The sequence below is a fragment of the Amblyomma maculatum genome, chromosome 10, assembly GCF_055883805.1.
Source record: "Amblyomma maculatum isolate TAMU_Amacu chromosome 10, ASM5588380v1, whole genome shotgun sequence".
Classification (NCBI taxonomy): Eukaryota; Metazoa; Arthropoda; class Arachnida; order Ixodida; family Ixodidae; genus Amblyomma; species Amblyomma maculatum.
The window spans coordinates 125,844,753-125,861,724 of record NC_139353.1 but is presented as its reverse complement, the minus strand read 5'-3'; the positions used below and the strand labels follow the sequence as shown (position 1 = coordinate 125,861,724).

Genomic DNA, 16,972 nt, shown 5'->3' with positions numbered 1-16,972 from the left:
CAGCCGTTTGCCACTGCGAACCGCGCTTCCTACGACTAGCGAATAACCGCCCATAGATCGACACCTATGATGGTATTTGGGGGATTTAATGTAGATATAAAGACTAACAGGAATTCCTTTTCGCCTATGCGGGGAAACACCCCATTCCTCTCTCTCGTAACTACTTCACGACTGTGGCAACCTCGCGAAATACTTTAGACCTCGACTGAGAACCAGGCATTGGTGCAGCAAGTCGAGAATATATCAGCCTATTTCTCCGACCACAAATCTTCCTTCGTAACCATCAAAAACTTAGTGGAGTGTTTCTTGAAAATTCTGTAATTGTACATACATCTCTTGCTCGAATTCTTTGTCTCAATCGATTGAAAAACTGAAGCACCGTGCGAGCTGTGCCAACTTCCGCTTTAGGAAGTAATCAATTCGTCGGCATTTTTTTTTCTTTTATTTAATGCGATTTTCTAATGCCAGCGTCCCTTCACAGTACCATTGAGTTTTATCGGTCAAGTGGCGCCCCTTAAACTGCTTAGGTACATCCGTATCGAAGGCAGTGCTTGCGAATAGCACAGATTGTAGCGGGAATGCACCGCTCATTCCAGCTGCAAACAAGGCTCATTTCACGTCTCAAGCAGAGTTGGAATGAGGTTTCGCACGGTGCCAGCAGAGACCGTAATTTTACTTCAAAAGTATTTATCAGTTTGAAAGAGCTCTGCGAGATAACACGCCGCGATTTGTCGAAGCCCATGCGCTTCCTTTTGACCACAAATGTATACAAGTCGCACTTTAAACAAGCAAGCATTTTGCTGAATATCAATGCTTGCGATACTGCTTTATTTCCGCCACTTTTTGGAGTACGTCATATTTGAAGAACGCAGTCATAAAACTGCGATTTGTGGCATAGTTAAGTCACACGACACGGATGTCGAAAAGCATCTTAAAAGGAATCCTTGAAGTAAATCATTCATTAGAAATAAAATGAAGAAAGCAGATATTAATTTATAGCTTCCTGATTACTGGAGGGAAGTTAAAGCTACACAGCCTCTTCCAGGTGTTTATTGCGGAAGCCAAGAGGTCCTTTGGTATCCAAACACGTCAGTAACCTCTACCCGAGAAAACACTTTATAATTAGGCAAACACTGATTAGAGGCTAAATGAGCTGCGTTATGTCTAGTTGAGGAAGAACGTAACGCGGAAGCAAGTTAATGGTACCATTTACGTGATGCGCAAAGGCGAAATGGAAGCAAATTATTGCGACATCAGGTCCGCCGTTAAGAAATAGTGTTAAGGGATAGGGTATAGGGGTTAGCGGACGCGATAGCACGCGCAAAGCCGATGTTTTCATTTTTATCTGTTTTATATGTTTTCTCTTATAGCTGGCCGGGTGATGACGTCAAGGTAAGCTCGGACGTCGCTTGTTGAAACTTATTGCATCCCAGAACTTGTTCAGCAGAATGCGCTTTCCTTTCCATGGAACGGTGAGGAACAACACCGTAAATGGTTCTACGTATAAGCATTTCACTCACACAGATTTTCTGTACTTTTCAGTTTTAAATAATATCTAAGCCGATACTCGGCATAAAAAAATGGGCTTTCTATTCTCAGCACTTTGGCACCTTTGTACACTGTATTTCCAACCTTTATATTTATTTAGTTCAATAATTGATCAATTACACAATTTAAATCTTTATTCGGCATTATCAAGCTTTGGGCTTTCATTCTGAGTATTTTGACACGTTCCATTCGTGCTTTTTGCAATTTTAGTTTTTCAGTTATTTCATTCACTAATTGTTCAATTAAACATTTCTATTAAATTAAGAATTGAATTCTCATTCTGAGCAATATGACACATCTGAAGCCCCACTTTCCAATTGTTTCATATCTTCAATTAATCCACTAATTACAATATTATCGTGAACTAGCTCTCGCCTATCACATATCTATCAAGCATCACTCACTTGAGCCACAACTTACTATGATACAATAGTTTCATACAGGCTACGATTTTTGCCAACAAGCGGTGCAGCCATCTACTACTACCAGTACGACGCCGACGGCGTTTCAAACGAACGAGCTCTGTAAGCTACCACTTGATATAAAAGGGGTGCTTTGTGAGGATTGCCGCAGAAAGATTTTCACCGGTGTTCGATGCGCGTAAGCACGAGCTTTACCTTACAACACCGCCACCAAATTTACCAAAGGCAGAAGCACACAGCAGCTAGGCGCGATTTGGAAAAACCATGCCTGCAAATAAGCATCGATACACAAGAGTCCCTCGGTTGTTGGCACCAGAAATCCTGAATCACGAACAAAAATCAAAGGCCAAGTAGGTGCGTGGCACTGCTTCACCATTGTACATCAGCACGTCAAGCACGGCGAACCTTCCCCGCACTGTAAGACGGACCGCCTTCAACCAATGCGATGCGAAGCTGTGCCGCGTCCTCATCTTTCCTGACATCATCTTCACAAATAAACGAAAAGAAGAACAATGTACCTCTACGAGGCACTGCTCTGCGGCCGAAATGTCTGGGGTGGGATTATAGGGGGGAGAAACAGAGGGAAACGCGCCTGAAGGCGAGCGCCAGTTAAGGTGCGGAGGTGACCACGAGCTGCTTCACGACGCGGTGAGCGGCTCGGAGAAGAGGTCCAGGGAGCACCGCGAGTGCACGTCTGCTGTCCGTGAAGGCTGACTTATGCGAGGAGAGAACTGTTGAAGTTAAGGACACGCGACCGACACACTATTGCTCACTCTGGAGTTAGACACGATTGTGCAACACTGCCCAGTGACGGCCGCCATGTCCGCAAGTGACACGCCCCTCTCTCACTGTCTTACTCTCACTGGGGGCATCTATGCCGCCGCTCCGGCCCCTCAGTACTCAGCCGCGTGAAACGGGTGTCGCCAGGCGCCCGGCTACTGTGCCGGAGTACCCGAGTTCGAACCCGACCTCGGCGGCTGCGTTTCGATGAAGGAGAAACGAAGAGGCGTCCGAGTGCTGTGCGATGTCAGCGCCCGGTAAAGATACCGAGGTGGTCGAATTACTCCGTAGCCCTCCACTACGGCTCCTCTTTCTCTCTTTCCACTTTCACTCCCACCTTCCTCTCTTTCCTTGCGGTGCGGTTGAGGTGTCCTCGCCGTGGGGGCGAAGCGAATTGGGAATACGACGACAGTCATCGTAGTGTTCAACGGTATCTAAGTTCCTAAGTATGTGCGATACGGATATACGATGTACCAGTGCAGTCTCTACAAGAAGCAAATAGAAGTTTGCGAAGTATGCGGCAAGATCGGCTACAGCTTCGACGTGTGTCTCACACCAAATGCACGTGTTTGCCTTGCATGCGGTGCTTCTAATCCAAGAGAGGGCCATACGTGTGCCTCCAAATGCAAGCTTTGCGGTGAGGAACGCACCGCTGGGGACTACGTCTGCAAAGCCAAATACAAAGTTCCATACGTCGTGCGAAGACAGCAATGGAAACACCGTAACGCCGAAGAACAGGAAAAAGAAGCAGTCGAATGCCGTAACGCCCAAGAATATCAAAAGCAAGCACTCGACTCAAGCTCGTTTCAAAGCCTTGGACGCTCTCGTTCGCTCGCTCAGTGCTTCCCATACCGGATCCCGAAGAGCGTTGCGCAGCGCATGGCGTGCCCGTGACTCATCTCACAGGAACAGATGCGACGCTCACCGTTCGGGCTCCCGTGACAGAATCAGTTGGAGGACGCAACAGAGAGAGAGAAGTTAATAGCAGCAACGCTAGCTCCAACAGCGCCAGTAGTGGCCGAAAAAAAAGAGCAGCTGGCAGGAATGGACTACCAGCCCCTACTACAAGGAACTCGAACAACTCCGTGCCACCAACGCGACACTGTAAGAAACCACGCGCCGGCTTACCCAAGAGCAAGCTGACGTCGAGAAAGAACTACAAGCAGATCGAGCCCAGACAACCACTGGCCCAGCTTAGTCACCCGAGACTCTTACACCTGCCGTTATCTCCGAGAACACAGACACGTCATCACATCAAGGCACACAATCAATGGGCACATCACAAGACGAGCCTGAGGAGGAGAATACCACTGACCCAACCTCCAAGAAGCGAGCACGCAAATCATCACGACATCATAAGGATCTAACTCAATAGGAAACTCAGCTCGAAACCAAAATTGAAGCGCTCACCGACAACTACGCCAGCACAGCTGCCGTCACCGACCAACGCCTGGCGCAGCTGGAGGAGCTAATCACCACATCTTACCGAACCATATAGGAGCGCTTCAACTTCATTGAGCAAACCCTCAAGCCCATAGTATGCAGCCCCATATTTGCTGCGCAATCCGCCAACCACCCATATCTCCAAAAACAGACGCAAGCCCCAACTCCATCACAACCATGCCCCATCCCCAAACCACAATAGGATCACAACCGGGCACTACAGTCTGGCAGTTAACTTCCACAATTAGAACAACAAATGAGCAGTGCTGCAACAACACATCACAACGGTAAACAAGAAACCCGACATCATTCTGCTGTAAGAAACGGTGGCGGCGAACCTCGCTGGGTATCGCACTCACGTTAGCCCAACGGAAGGTGGAGGCGTCTGCACATTCGTCCTCAAAAGGCTCAAGTTCATTGAACACCAGCTCAGACACGACCGCAGCGGGGTGGAATACACCTTCACCGAAATAATCCCAAACAAACAACGGAAAGGCAGCCTGTTTATCGCTAACATCTACAGTAACCCTAAGCACCAAACATAGAATGTCAAGACCCTACTGCACACAGCCAGCACCCAAGCCAAAGGCAACACTTTGCTGATTGGACGCGACTTCAACGCCCCATTGAGCGTGGGGGGTATGTGAAAGGGACGGGACCTGCTACAGGATACCCTGGACCACAACTGTACCCTGATCACGGATCCCAGTCATCCTACCCGAATCGGCAATTCCTTAGCACGAGACGCCACACCAGGCCTTACATTCATCAAAAACGACTACATCAGCAAAGCAACATTGCGCAACAACGGCCTCGACCTGGGCAGTGATCACTAAATCCTCGAAATTACGATACCCAATCAACTCCGAGGCAACACCATTACAAAAAGTGGACCGAATGGGACGGTTTCCGTAAGGGACGACCAGCCACAGAGCAAGACATCGCAGACATCGAAAACAGGTCGGCGGAGCTCCGCGATGCAGTGCACTCGGCCACCAAGACCATTGAAACGGTCGAAGACATCGTAGCCATTGACAGTCGTCTGGTCCATGTGATCGAGGCCAAACGGTCGTTACAGGTGCGCTGGAAGCGGCAACGGCTAAATCGCAAATTTAGAAAGAAGGTCGCTGATTAAACAGGGCATTTCAACATCATTGCAAGGGCCTGTGCTGTCAGCAGTGGAACGAAGCCTGCAACCAAGCTGACAGGCAACTACATCGTGGTTGCACATAGATTCTATTTCGGCACCTCATAAACAAAACCAGGAAAATGTCACACCTGCGCGACCACCTCGCCTGCCTCATAGACACCACCACACGACAATAAGGAAAAGACGTCGTTATCAAGAACCTGGAAGCCACATATATGTCACAGACGCGAACAGAAACCCACCCGCCATACGTGGGGCTTCCCAACGCGTGGCTCGACCGAGATATTACCATGCCGAAGTTACGGATAGCGCTGCACTAGCTCAACACCCCGTTAGCAGCCGGCCCCGACCTTATTACCAACATGATGCTACGCAACCTCGGCTATGCATCGATCGAGGCCCTAACCCGCTATTACAACGAATGCTGGCGTTCGGGCAAGCTCCCTCGACAGCGGAAAACGGCACGAACATTCCTTATCCAAAACCGGGAAAGCCATCGGACATCGGCAACTTGCATCCTATTTCGCATGCATCCTGCGTGGGCAAGGTGCTGAGCACGTGACTGCCAATCGGTGGCAGGAGTACCTGGAGAAGGACGGCTTATATCCGGATACGATGATCGGCTTGCGGCATAGTCTCTGCACACATGACGCCATGCTACAAGTCAATCGAGAAATATTCGACAAGACACAAGACAGCAATGTAATGCTGGGGCTTGATTTACAGAGCATTCGACAAACACTCAGCCATATTACCACACGTATCAAGACTCAACATGGGGGCAGTGAGCTACAATTACATGCAAGACTTCTTGACCAACCGCACGGTGGAACTACACGCCGCAGACCTTAAGCTCCCCGAACACAAGCTCGACTGCACGAGTACCCCGCAAGGCTCGGTCATCTCGCCGTTGCTCTTCAACCTCGTCATGATCAAGGCAGCGAGGGCAGTACAGGGGACCGGCATCCGGCATACTATCTACGCCGATGACATTACCCTGTGGGCTGCAGGCGGCACCGACGCGAGCATTGAGCAGCAGCTCCAAGAGGCTGTTACTGCCATCGAGCAACACCTTGACGGCACAGGCCTAGTGTGCTCGCCCGCCAAACCGAGTTGTTCGTCCTAACGTCATTACGACAAGGACGGAAACACTCTCCCCCTCGGGAGTACGATCACATGAACATCGTGACTGCCTCGGGGCAATCCATCCCCGAAGCTCCCAAGATCAGGGTCCTAGACCTGCTGCTAAACAAGAACGGCCGCGCACGACGAGCCCTTCAACAAGATTACCACCGTGGTTACCACCAAGGCAATAAAAGCTATCGGACTCATACACCGAGTCTCGACACGACGGGCAGCCATACTTGAAGAGATCATTCTGCGCCTCGTCCAGTTGTTCGTGACCAGACACATCGGCTACGTTGCGGCCTACCTCAACTGGCAGGTCACTGACAGGAAAAAGATAAACACGCTGAACAGACGGGTTTACACGACGGCGCTGGGATTAATGGTGACCACGAGTACCGATCGGCTTCTGCAGCTCGGCATCCATAACACCTTAGGAGGAATAGCCGAGGCGCAACTAACTTAGCAATAGGAGCGCCACCAAGACAGGCCGCAGTACACTGACGTCCCTAGGTTACAATCCTCGAGCTCCCAGTCGGCAATCGTTGGAGATCAGCAATGAGGCGCGGGCCCGCATCCACATGGACCCGATCCCGAAGAACGTGCTCCCCGAGTACAACCAAGCCCGGCGGCAGGCGCAGGCCAAAGTCCTCGTCGAACGACGCGCCCAGGACCTGCACGCCCGGTAAGTGGAAGCAGCAGAATACAAGCGAGAAGGATTCGTAGCAGTAGCCGTTTCGGCAGCTACCGCTATCAAGACAACGGCAGCGAGCGTGCGGTGCACAGACGGCGCAGACGCCGACCAGGTTGCCATCGCTCTGGCGATCTCGAAGGCCGAGTGTCGCACCATGCTCAGCGACTCGAAGAACACTGTGCGCAGCTTTGCCAAGGGGCGAGTGTGCGCGCCGGCGGCCGCCGTCATCACTAAGCTCCAGCTCCAAGAGCGCGGCAACACTATTCGCATCAAGTGGCTCCCGGCCCACGCAGGAGATTGTGCATCCTCACTTAATCAGGAGACGGCCCATTCGGCGGCGCGAGCGCTTACCTTCCTCGCCCCCAAGAGTGACCATGCCGAAGGGGGTTCGAAACAAAGAACGAATGACCAGCTACGAAGAAGTGACTAAGCGTCATCGCCTAGCTCGACGGACAATGCTGCCGCCTCACCCGGCACTTAGTCGGGAGGAGGCGGTCATCCTAAAGCGAATAAAAACCGGGTCACTCCTCGCCCCGGCAGCGCTATATATCTCCTCCACCCAGATATCTACACGTGTGTAATGTGCAGTGTACTTCAAGTCGGTCCGGCGGACAACTGGCACATCATGTGGGACTGTGCCAGGTTCCCGACCAAAGTTGCATCCAAGACATACCCGCCTTGACTTCAACGTGCGGTGCAAATTACAGACAAGGACATTCAACTATGGGCCGTTCAGCAGGCCCGGGGTGCGCTCTAAAAGCACGAACCTCACAACCCATCACAAACAAAATACATAAGTTAACGAAAGTGCAAAGTGCCAGATGTGGCTGCTCCCGGCCCACTCGGGCTGTGAGCATCCATGACGGATCCATTTGCCACCAGTGCCTTTATCAGTTGTGCAAGCTGTCATTGCACTTGACACCGCTTCAGTGGTGGAAGAGTGCTGTCGCAATGCGCTTGTTTCTCTCTTTCTTCTGATTTCTTCTATATACGAAAGAAGCAGTGGTGGTTGTTCAGATACAGTCTGTTGGCAGGGTCGATCATTTTCTTTTCCTCTTCGTATCTGCCAAATATATATCAAAATAGCGTGGCCTTGAGTGCTGCGAGCAGTTGAATAACGCTCTAACCACGCATGGCCGTTTGTGTGCACGAGAGTGAGAAAGAAATATATGCAGAAAAGACGGACAGATGAGCCAGAAGACCCTCGCCTAGCTTGCTATCCTCCTATACGGACGGAGAACAGAACACGAAAGGGAGTTTTAATTGTAGACAAGCTGGGTATACTATGTGTCAGCGCACCGGTGTTGCGGCACTCCTAGTCAAGAGTCGATGCCGTTGAAGACCGAGAAATGGGAAAGCGCTCGTTGCCTTGTAAGCTTTCCGCTGCCCTGGTTAAGCGTCAAGTACCGGATCATCACAACAAAAACCCAACGCTTTTTTTTTATTTTAATGACATTTGCCTTCCTCGGTATGTAAGGAATGAAATATCTAAATTTAGTTCAATAAAAAAGCACTGTGAGTTGTTGCTTTAACTATGCAGCGGTCTTCCTACGTGTATTAAGTTTGTGATTCGATTCCTAGTGTTGCTTTTAGTCTACCGGTTTATTATTCAGTGCGTTTCATCCTCTGTATTCTACCGATTTATTGTCCAGCATTTTTCAAGGACAGGTTTTCTCCTTTTCATCTAAATGCCTTCTACGTTGTATTTGCAGTAGCTGCCATTTACTGGTGCCATTTTGTAAAGAAATCACGGGTCCTTTCTCTCAGCTTTGAAACTTGTTTCTCACTCGCGACAATTCTGTAAGTACCAGACGAAGTCATTGCTTGTTCCTCTCCTGTTACATTACATAGGTGGTGCCCGGTAACGTTAGCGAAAGGTTAAGCATTTCAGGTTCGCCAGACAAACCATTTCAGTAGAGCTGTCAGTAGTCTTGTGCCATGCAAGCAATTTGTCGTTCTTCAATATGATAAGTTAGTATTGAGGAAATTTTAAAAGGTACTAAATTTTGACAGTAGACAATGTGATTTTCAATGATGGAGAACCTCTAAAGAAACCCCTTAAGTATATTTGCCATAAAGAAAGCTCCACGGATATATTTTTTCCGAACTCCAAATGTATTCCACGAAATACAGAAATATAGCGGGACTAGCGCGTTAGCACACCACGATTATGCTGCTTTCAGTGATGGTTAGAGTGAATGAAATCAGTTGCGGCTGTTCTCTGCGTCCCCGTTGAAGCAGCTGGCCGATGGGTCTGCGTTCGTGTCTGCGCCCACGCCAGCTAGTTGGCGCACATGAAGAGACAGCAGCAAGCGTGGAGCGCGAATGTACTATGAAGCTGTGATACTTTAGACATCAGAAAATAAAAACACGTAATTATCGCAACTAAATGCAATGGAGATTCCTTAATATGTTTTTCAGCTTTTCAGATGAGATATATTGTTTAAAAAATACTTAATAATCAATTAATCTATCTTATAACTAGCAAATATTTGCAAAACAAGAAATTGCCTGTGGTGCTCAGGACGGCTGGAAGTCATACGCAAGTGCTTCCTCTGGCCTACATAAATGCTTTTTTTTTAACTCGTCGACAACGTTAGCTGCTAGACGTTGTATATTAAGGTGAGATCCTTTATAGACTCATGAGTGTTAGCAGAATCTGTGAATTCCCGCAATGGTGCATGATATAGGCGGTGTTATGTTTCACTTTTAAGAACGGGAATCGAAATCCTACTCGAAAGATCGCAAGACGAGCGCCTTAACCAACAAGGCACGTGGGCAACATATCTTAGTTCTCTTTGTCTAGCGTTCCTACCTTCTCCTTGGCAAAGTAGGTGGGCAACGACGACACTTCAAACCGGTCTACTTGAGGGCGCTTAGCCTACGCCATCTACCGTAATATCTATAGACGAAGCTCCGCAACAACCGCGCGCCATCGCCGCCGAGTTAAGCTGCTCCCCTTGAATTCTCCATGGAAGAAGCACTGTCTGATCGGTGGGGTTCTGGCGAATAATTACTCAAGTAAATCAGTCCCAATAGTTTTCACCTTATCACTGCTAAGAAGTCCTAAGTGAATAAAGAATTTTCACCCTTCCCAAATTTATATTCATTATATCTCTAATTAGAATCATGTTAACTTTTTGTGAGACCCAGTATGGTAACTATTTTTGCTCATTCTCGTCACTCTACCAGAATATTGACACAGGGCATCTCGCAATTATAAGAAGTGCATGTTCTCTGATGTTGCGGGTACATACCCCTGATGACTAAGAAAACTCAGTGGCAAAACCAATACTCCTGGAGCACTGCATTATGCTCACTAAGGGTAACTGACATCACTTTCTTACTAAGGACACTGCTACTATGGCAAATATCTGCCTTTCTTTATTTACTAAGTTCAGTTATCCTCACAGTGGCTCATTGTGCTCGCAAGTGTTTCCAAAAAAGGACAGCAAGAAAGGAATATCGCTCGGTGTACGGTGCTCAGCCTTGGCTCAAATTTTTGCTGCTTTTAACGGACGAATTGGAAGACGAATGTTCCTTCCTCCACTCTTAATTGCACTAATCGCGATCGCTCACTACCTCTCGAACCCCTACTCCCTAAAACAATAAGTATGAGCTCACCGATCCAGACGGTTCTTTTGTGCCGACATCTAGCAGCAGCTCGTTGAGTGCCGCCTTCATAGAGTCCTGTCGGGTTTTCTGGTCGCTGGACTGAGGCGGCTCGACGCGAGACAACCGCGGGCGCACAGCTCTCGTTGGTCGGTTCTGAGTCGGCGCTAAGGGAGGGCGCTCGAGTAGCTTCGCTAAGAACTTGTTGCTTCTATCTGGCATTTCTAACGTTGGCGCAGTTATTGTGCAGTGCCGGCTATTTCCCTTGTGCGCAGCCATTATTAGTCTGACTTTTAGGATTTGATAGATGCAGCTGCCGAGTGTGCGCGACTCCTTAACATCGCTGGAGCAGTGCCAGAACTTGTGTATCTTTCAAAAGGGGCATTTCTTTCTGTTTGTACTACATACTGGACGCCTGAATTAATTTTCTTATGCAGGCCCATTTCGAAGACAACTGCTACGAGAATCACCGCGCGGATGGAAGGAAGCTGCTAAAGTCAAACGCTGTTCCAACCATTTTTTCGTTCAGACGTAAGTTGCACTATATTTTATTATTGATGGCAAATATGATGTGCATCACTGTTGTGACTCATGAGTTAGAATAATAGCGCTTAAAATCTGGCCTTCTAAATGCAGTACCAATTGCATTACCAATTGCAATTTTAAAACTTTGTCATTGAAATTGTGCCTGTTGCCAAATGTTTGGGAGTGCTCTTTGAACAGCACACGCCTTGGGATCTGCAAGTAGATACAATCATTAGGAAAATATCCAGAGTATCCGGAGTACTTTCTAAATTGAGACATTGCCTCCCTACATGTGTAAAACGCTTTATATATAACTCTCTTTTTATGTCAATAATAAACTACTGTTATTTAGTCTGGGGGACAACCACTTTGTCAAGCATTAATCAGTTACATATAATACAAAACAGGGCTGTTCGAGCGATCATGAATGTCCCATACCTTGCTCATTCCGAACCACTATTCACGGAGTTAAAATTAGTGCCGCTTCCTGAACTTTATCACCATACTCTCAGAAAGCGTTATCAAACAGGTATCAGAAAGAAAAACAAAACTCTTGAAATTATATCGAGTCTAACACTAAACAGAAATGTTCGGGACACTCGCTATCACGAGACTTGGGAGGTTCCGTGTAACCGCACAAAATATGGTGACCAGATGCTGCGATTTCAACTGCCGAAATTACTTAACTGATTACGCACACATATAAATATATATATTTTTTTTTCAAGTTACAACGCGTTCGCCTCTGTGTTTTTTGCACTTATTTATTGACTGTTTGTTCAGATGTGTGGTGATATTGTTACTTTCCTATCATTATTTTTTGTATGCAAAGTGTTACCTGCCTAGTTTTTTTGCACAAGTTCTTTTCATTGATTTCATGTCTTGCTCATATCTAATGTATATTTGCACTGCTGTGTCGCTGTCAAGAAGACGGTCAGTGGGCGCTGCCAAGCCCTATTTTTGTGGCTTTTTGCCCACTGTCCGTGACATCAGTGTCTGTGGGTATTGATGTTGAAATAAATTGGAACTGGAATTGAATTGGAATTGGAACTTTTCAAGCTTAAAATTTTCGCTTTTAGGTTATGGTTCGCGCAGCTATGAAATAACTGCCGACACTGAGCAATTCTGACGAACTTCACTCATTTCTGCTCTTGCATTTCCTTTTGTTTGTGCAGCTATGGTCCACCACCAAAGAAAGGCTCATAAGGAGAGAGGCACACCCGCTCTACCAACTACATCAAACTCAACAGTGCAGGAACAAGGACCTGGCGTTTTTGCGGATTGCGATGAGCCTGGGGGAACGAACTTAAGTGAAGAGGTTGTCTATCAGCCTAGCGATGGACAAACAGAGCAAAATGAAGGCTGCGATGCACATTCATCCAGTAGTTGTTGCGCTCAACTGAGAAAACAACTGGAAGATGTGAGAAAGAACCACAGACAACTTCAAGAAGTGCATAAAAAAGCCAACTTGACTATTAACTCTCTTAGAAAGAAGGTGCGAAAGCTAAAAAGCGCCGTAGAGCACTTTGAAAAAATAATAAAATTTTAAATAAAGATCAAGTTCGTGCACTTTCCCGAAAAAGCAACAAGGGAAGCATCTGGTCGCCGCAGACTATTAAACAGGGGCTTCAACTGAAGTTTTCTTGTGGGAAGTCTGGTTACAGAACTCTCAGACAGCTCGGCTATCCACTTCCGGCAGAAAGAACTCTATCTCGTCGCCTCCACTGGCTCAAGTTCTCACCAGGAATTCTTACAGACGTTGTAGAACTTCTCCAAGCGAAGGCACAAGGTATGGAAGATGTAGAAAAAGACTGCGTCCTCTTTATCGATGAGATGGAGATTGCCAGAGGGTTTCAGCTTGACCGCGCTGAAGACATTGTGTATGGGGGAGTGACATTGCCACAAAAGCCAGATGAGCCTGCTAATCACGCTCTGGTGTTTATGGTTGGAGGTCTCAACCAGCGATGGAAGCAGGTGATAGCTCATCATTTCACTGGAAGCCATGTGGATGGCCGCACGCTCAAGGACATTGTTCTGCAAGTTGTCCAACTCTGCGCAGATATTTCCCTCAGAGTTCGGGTTGTAACGTCCGACATGGGCGCCTCAAATGGAGCGATGTGGCGTGAGCTGGGATTTTCTAGCCACCGAAATTCGAAGACAACCTGCTCAATACCACACCCTTCGCTCAATGATATGGAGTTGTTCTTCAACGCAGACGCTGCTCATGTTTTGAAGAATATTAAAGGTCATTTGATAACATCTCATGCATTTACATTAAGTGAAGCAACAGCCAGCCAGTGCGATCTTCCCTCACGTGAAGTGAAACTGGATCATGTGCATGCTGTGCTGGAGTTTGACAAGGAAAGGGAGCTAAAGCTCGCACCGAAGCTCTCTGAAGCCCATGTCTCATCTGGACATTTTACGAAAATGAAAGTCGGACTTGCCGTGCAATTTTTCAGAGAAGCTCCCAGTGCAATCCGATACCTCATCAAGGAAAAAGTGCTGGACATAGAGGCAGAAACAACAGCTTGGTTTTTAGAGCTGGTATCAAGATGGTACGCATTAATGTCGTCGCGTCATCCATCTGTTGCCCTAAGTCTGCACGATGTGGCGAAGCATCATAGAGCTCTGGAAACTCTAAACCTGGCTCTAAACACCTTTCAAGGGATGAGCATGGGCAGCACGTCTCAGTGGAAGCCATCGCAGGCGGGCCTCCTGATCTCCACAACGGTCGTGCTTCGCCTGCAAGACATTCTTTTGAACTCGGAGGGCTACAGCTTCTTACTCACAAGCAGGCTGCTACAAGATTGCCTTGAGAATCTTTTCTCTGTGGTTCGTCTCAGGAAGCCTGTCCCAGACGCCTATGATATGAAATGCGCACTGAAACTTGTGTGCATAAGCCAATTTTTGCACACGCCGTCTACCACCAGCTACAGTGTTGACGATTCTGAGTACCTGGTTGACCTTCTGTCAAACGGGAAACGTGAACTCGCTGAAGCCGAGGTAAAGGAAATTGATGACTCGGAGGTTCTTTTCATTGAAGCGCTAACATCGACTGAATGCAGCATTCTGTTCCATATTGCCGGATTCCTCGTTAAAGGTATTCTGAAAGCCATAAATAATTGCGAGCAGTGCAAAGCTACTCTGCTCGGTTCTAGTGACGCTGAAAATGCATATCTCACAAGGCTGAAGGAGTACCTCGAAAATGGCGACAACCTGCATTACCCCAGTCCTGAAGTGATGAAAGTGCTGAAGTCGTGCGAGGAGCATTTTAAGGGCATCACAGAATGGGCGGAAAGCCTTCTAACTATGAAGTCTCCAGTGCAGGCTGTGATAACATACCTAAGACAAATGGTTCCGTTTAATGTTGAAACATGCCAGGTTCACAACGAAATCATTCAGAAGTTGTTATACTCGACCTACGCTCGAACGAGGCTGCGAATTCACCTGCGACAACTGGAAGAAAAAAAAGTCAATGGACATGCAAGCAAAACGTGTGCTGGCGTCACCTTGCCGTGAAGAGATTTGTAAATATTGTGTATAAATGTCAAATTCACCATAGTTCGCTTGTCTCCTATTTTTTTGACAGTAGCTTTAATAATTTGCAACATAAATAAACTGCATTATTACAACTCCTAAGTAAGTGAAATTTATGCACTTACGTTTCTCATTAACTCTTCACACTATATAAGAAAAACTTCCTCAGTCGATGAGACACGCGCATTTTCCCAATATAGGCTCTGTTGATAGATGTTATTTTTTTTACCTTTTCATGAGAGTATTTTTCACAGTCAAGTTTGCGTTCACTTAATGTTTTCGGTGAAGGTATGAAGGCGCCGAAATTATCCCATGCTTTGTTAAAGTGGTTACTTTACATGAAAAAAAGCTGCACGAATTATGCAGCTGCATTGTATATTACAGCTACAGTGCAAACTCTTGTACCACAGCATTGTTTCTTTTTTTTTACCTGCACAAATTAACAAACAAAAACAAGCGATGCCAAGGATCAAACGACTACGAATGTCCAAGGGCCTACAGATTGCGTCCATTTGATTCTGAGGGGGTAAAATGTTTCATTAATAAGCCTTATCATTCTCAGCATTTAATATTGACTAATACGTTGCGGCGAACGAGATAAACTCTGTTTTTGCGAGTCAGCGCACTGAGTCCCAGACAATTTACAAAACTCCGTAAGTCAGCTTTTCTGCATAAAAAAAAAACACCTTTACGATTGCGACGCGAACTATCCGAGGGAGAAGAGTTGGGTGCAGCGCAAACGACTTTTATTCCTTTATGTTATGGTGTGCACGGCCAGGCGAGCACTTTGGCACAGCTGCGTTTCAAATTTCCTTCAGGAATGCAGCCCGGGGAGGGTGCATTGTAACCGCAGCAATGGCTTGGGAGAGCGGCCCTTAATCTCTTTATTGTGAAAGCAACACAGGGCAGAAGCCTGTAGGAAAGGGTTCGGCAACAATAGATGTCCCCAGCGCTGCACCCTATTTCTGCCTCCAAAACCTGTTTCGCCGCGATGGTGAAGGGGCCTTCGCTGCGCAGAGAAGCTTACCTCCAGTGTTCTGAAACGAGTGGGCTCAAATATGGCGGACACTGCAGCAGACGACGCGGTTGTCCCCACCCTGCACGGAGCGGCGGGAGAGGCCGCACATCGAGGCACCCTAGGTCGATTTGTTAGCACTGATATCCTCCTCTGGGAGTATGCTTGTTGGCTTAGCGCTACAATTTGCCATCTTTTGCTCTCCGGGACACGAGACATCGCTTGCTCTCCCTAGCTTCGGCGAAAAATGACGCCCCCCAATAATGTTACACCGCTTTTATTACTGGGGCAGCGTAAGAAATAAGCATGAAAAGAAAAAGGTGACATCATTGCTTTAAAACTGATAGCTTGGTGTTTGTCAGCCGATGAACATAAAGAATGTGCAGTGGATCGTGCTTTCACAAGTCATCCGAGAATCATTCACTAGTACAGAGCAGTCGCTTAGCTTGGCACGAATTTGCAGCAGCTTATCAGCCGCGCAAAGCAAGCAAAGCAAAGCTTCCCAGCAAAGCAAGCACGGCGCGCTTCCGGGCTGTAGCAGACGACACGAAGCACCGCCTCCAGTCTGCTGTGCGCATGCGCCACATTGTTTCGATGCGCGACCGCGCCGGATGCGCTGACGCTCCGCGAAGCGCGGGCATAGGGTGCCTCGATACCAGCGCCGCCGTACAGGGTGGTGACACCCTTTGGCATGCCCCGCGCCGCAGCTTTCACCGCACTCGCCATCTTGGGGCAAGTCGCTTCGGGCCGATGCTGTGGAATGTCCGAAGCGGTTGTGCCGTGCGCTGGGTGCTGGGCGATTGAACTGTGTTCAGTCGCGAAAACTAGCATGCCAGGCTGTTGTGTTCCATTGTGTGCTGGCTCAGCAAAAAAAAAAAAAAGAGGAGCCAGATGTTTTCGTTCTTCATGGGATAAGACACGGAGAAAGGTGTGGGACTGGAAAGTGAAGCGTGAATACTGCGAAGTAAGCCACAATACCTGTGCTTCTTATATGCATTCATAAAATTTTTTTTGATCGAATAGGTGCATTTCAATCGTGTAAAAAGGTCTAGCGCAGACACAGACCACTAGATAGATGACAAAAACACACACAAGCGCTTGCCTATGTGCGCGTGTCGTCT

At 47.6% G+C, this 16,972-nt stretch overlaps 1 pseudogene; it reads left to right on the top strand.

Moving 5' to 3' along the window:
* Positions 1-6,118: 6,118 nt before the first annotated feature.
* On the top strand, positions 6,119-14,818 carry LOC146177412 (uncharacterized; annotated as a pseudogene).
* The last annotated feature ends 2,154 nt before the right edge of the window (positions 14,819-16,972 follow it).